Source organism: Brassica oleracea, chromosome C3, assembly GCF_000695525.1.
Source record: "Brassica oleracea var. oleracea cultivar TO1000 chromosome C3, BOL, whole genome shotgun sequence".
NCBI classification, from domain to species: domain Eukaryota; kingdom Viridiplantae; phylum Streptophyta; class Magnoliopsida; order Brassicales; family Brassicaceae; genus Brassica; species Brassica oleracea.
Window position 1 is genome coordinate 8,201,337 of NC_027750.1, and position 3,378 is coordinate 8,204,714.

At 32.6% G+C, this 3,378-nt stretch overlaps 1 long non-coding RNA gene across 5 annotated transcripts; it reads left to right on the forward strand.

Annotated features, from left to right (window-relative positions):
• Positions 1 to 1,001: 1,001 nt before the first annotated feature.
• Positions 1,002 to 2,528, forward strand: LOC106332167. Of its 5 annotated transcripts, none has more exons than XR_001268007.1 (4): positions 1,002 to 1,605; positions 1,684 to 1,823; positions 1,963 to 2,045; positions 2,122 to 2,528. It is a non-coding gene; the product is annotated as an uncharacterized LOC106332167 (long non-coding RNA). The 5 variants fall into 5 exon arrangements; XR_001268005.1 differs by having other exon boundaries at positions 1,002 to 1,216; positions 1,508 to 1,871; XR_001268003.1 differs by having other exon boundaries at positions 1,002 to 1,871.
• The last annotated feature ends 850 nt before the right edge of the window (positions 2,529 to 3,378 follow it).

Here is a 3,378-nt window from a genome sequence, read left to right on the forward strand (position 1 = left end):
TCATTATATTATTTGAATTTTTTTCATAATATTGCAAAAATATTTAAATTAAACATTTTATTACAAAAATACATTAGACAAAAAAAATAAAACAAAGTACCATTATCTAACAATCATTATTACTAAATTTTTCCCATAAATGATCAATTAATGCATTACGAAGTGAGAAATGAGCTTCTTTATCTTTGATTTTTCTGAATCGACTTAGAAACTCTTGGAATCGGTTATCTTCATTATCTGGTATTTGAACTTCCGGAGGTGGAGCTTCTCTTCCAATTCCAATCGGTGCATCGAGATCACACTCATCCTCAATAATCATATTTATAAAATTATACATGTAGTCATTATATCATGTAGTATTTTTTTTTTCCAAAAACGTACCGGTCCTTTCACAATCGCAAAACGTGATTGTAAAACTCCAAATGCACGTTCTACATCTTTTCTACATGCTTCTTGTTGTGCTGCAAAATATTCACTAAACTTAAATGATGAGAGTGAGAATATTAGTGGATCTCCCTCTTCACGACCACTTGTTGAGAATATTTGTGGATCCGGTAGTAATTTACCAGAGTATTAAGTTGTTTTAATATGTTGTATTGATTAATATTTAAATAAAAAAGTCTTTGACTTTTAAATAAAATAATAATTTTTTATTTTATTTTAATTATAATTGACTTTTAAATAAATAATTTTTTTTTATTTTAATTATAACTAAATTAATAATTAGTACGTAACTTAGTACGTAACCAAAAAGGTGTGATTTTATATGTAAGAATTGTATTTCTTCATACATAAGTATTTTAGTTACAATCATAAAATATTAGAGGACTATTTTGTAAATAAAAAAGTTTGCCTCTATTATAGAGGAATGCTATTTTTTCCCCGAGGAAAAAATAGCAATATCTATTCTAGGGGAAGAAATAGGGGTGGGTTGGAGCTGATTTTACTCTATTATAGCATTTAGAGGCAAATATAGGGAAGGGTTGGAGATGCTCTTAGTAATAGAATCAGTTTTTGAGATCCCGAATAATGTGAGAGGATTTTTAATTATGATGGCGACTAATTTGAGGCGGAGGATTACCCAGAGATGGAAGGAAAGTGGGTAGGGAGGACGCCGGAGGGAGTGGGACTGGTGGTGAAGCTTGCTGGCGGCGATTAAGTAGCAGACAGGGATGATTGCGTTTTGTTGATCATAAAACGAGAGATAAGTATTTTTGTGAGTGACTGATAGCTTATTTTCTTCGCAGTAAACTGTCAAAGAATAATACTGAACAGAATTTGCAGTGTCGCCACCTGCTTTTTATTAATATGAAGATATGAATTAATATATATTTTGTGAGGGTTTTTGGAGTTTAGATTTTTGAGTTTCGTATGAATGTGAAACAAATCATCGAGCTTTGATTTTAATGAGACTGTTGAGTTTATAAACTATCAGTGTTGATTATTGTTGTGTATAATGAGTTTCTAATCTATCGCCTCTTTTTTGACTTGAAACTTGATCGCCCAGAAAAACAGAAGTGGTCTTCCTCTGCTTGAAGGTAAAACGTAAGCCAATCTGAAGAAAAGTACAAGAAGAGCAAGGGTTGGCGACTTGGCGGTTGCAATGTAGGTCATTCTTTTACTTCTATTAAGAGAAAGTATGTCCTCTGAAAATGAGAAACACGTCTACCCACGCCTCTTCAGTTTGCTCCTACTCTCCATCGACAATATATGAGCTCATGTTGTATCTCAGTTCTGACTCATGTCTAACTCCCCCACCACAAATTCATACACAACAATAGACAAGAAATAGCTCAAATTTTATCTGATCACCGGCCATACAGGTTCGATCGATGGACTAAGCCATATATACTACAGCTTCACATCACAATGTTAAAACCTACCTACCATTCTTCTCATGATTTACAATAATTCACCATGAAAGAATATATGAAATTTATGTTTTGGTCTTTGGTTCACCAGGCTGCAATAGTTCCAAGTATATGAAGACAACTTCAAACTCTCCAAACAGATCTCAAAAATGCAATCTGGCATTCCGAACTGAGGTGACTTTAATCTCTTTTCTATAAATAAAATCTGTTCTACGTGTACTCAGTCCTCACTACAGCCTCCTTTCTACAGGTGTAGCACATTATTGTACGGTTATGGACTCTTTTATTTTGTGTTTACGGTCGTGTTTCATTGTTTTGATCTTTGGTTCCAAACTATAGCCTGAGCATCTTAGAGAGCATGCCAAAGAAAGAACAAATGCAATTTCTTATGAACCTGATGTGGAGAAGACCCTAAGAAGAAACACTTCTTCGAACCCCTTTCGATATACCCGAAACCGCACAGAAATCACTCACTCACCCATCTTCTTCATGGGGATTCTTGCATAGATGAGAAATGATTAGCACAAGACGTTTGTTGGTTGTTTAATATTCATGCGGGATATTGTCTCCTTCTTCACTATTTGGTAAAGCTAGAGGAAACTGTGAAACAAATATACTATGGTTAAATTATATACATGATGGGGCTGATTATTTGAATTGGTTGAGCAGGAGATTTTTTCTTTGTCAACTAGCAGGAGATTTACTTATATAATTTGTACTGTGATGCTTGATTTACGTGATTTCTTTTTATGTAAGGTAGCAAGTAGGACAATATTTTCGTTTGATCAAACAGGTAGGACAATATACTCAAAAGTATTATTATCAGGCCAAGCCATTGATTTAGAAGAGTGAATGTTTAGCTGTGATAAGAAAAGGAATAAAACAATAAATCACCACAATGAATTATAGATGTGAATAGCAGAAACTCCAAAAAGAGAAAGCTTGATAGCATTTGAAGAAAAGGATGTATTGTCCTGAATACCATAATTACCCATGGTTTAAGTAATCGGTGACTACCATCTCCAATTAGATGAGCAGTGTTTGGTGACAATACATCTATCTACATATATATATATATAATATTTTTGTTCATCTAAATAAATACCTAGAAATGAAAAGATATTTAGTGAAATCATTTTAGCAGTAATTAAAAAGCGAGGAAAAAACCAAACTTATAATATCTACGAAATAAATATCAGTCCCATCTTTTACAACAATATTATATGTCTACCACCGTAGCTTGAATTTGCGAGCATGTAACTTTGTTCAGCATGGACAACTGTGTAGTTACAGATACATATGAAAGAAAATACCTTCAATAAAATATCAATTATGACCACTTTATTTGACAAAACCACAGATCAAATCTAGACAACTTACATGGATTCATATTTTAAGTACACAAATATACTGAATGAATGAAATGTAAAAAAAAAGTTTCCTAAGCAATAACTCAGTAACTACAATCTATAGAAAGAAAATAAGAGTAACTAAAAATTAAAACAAC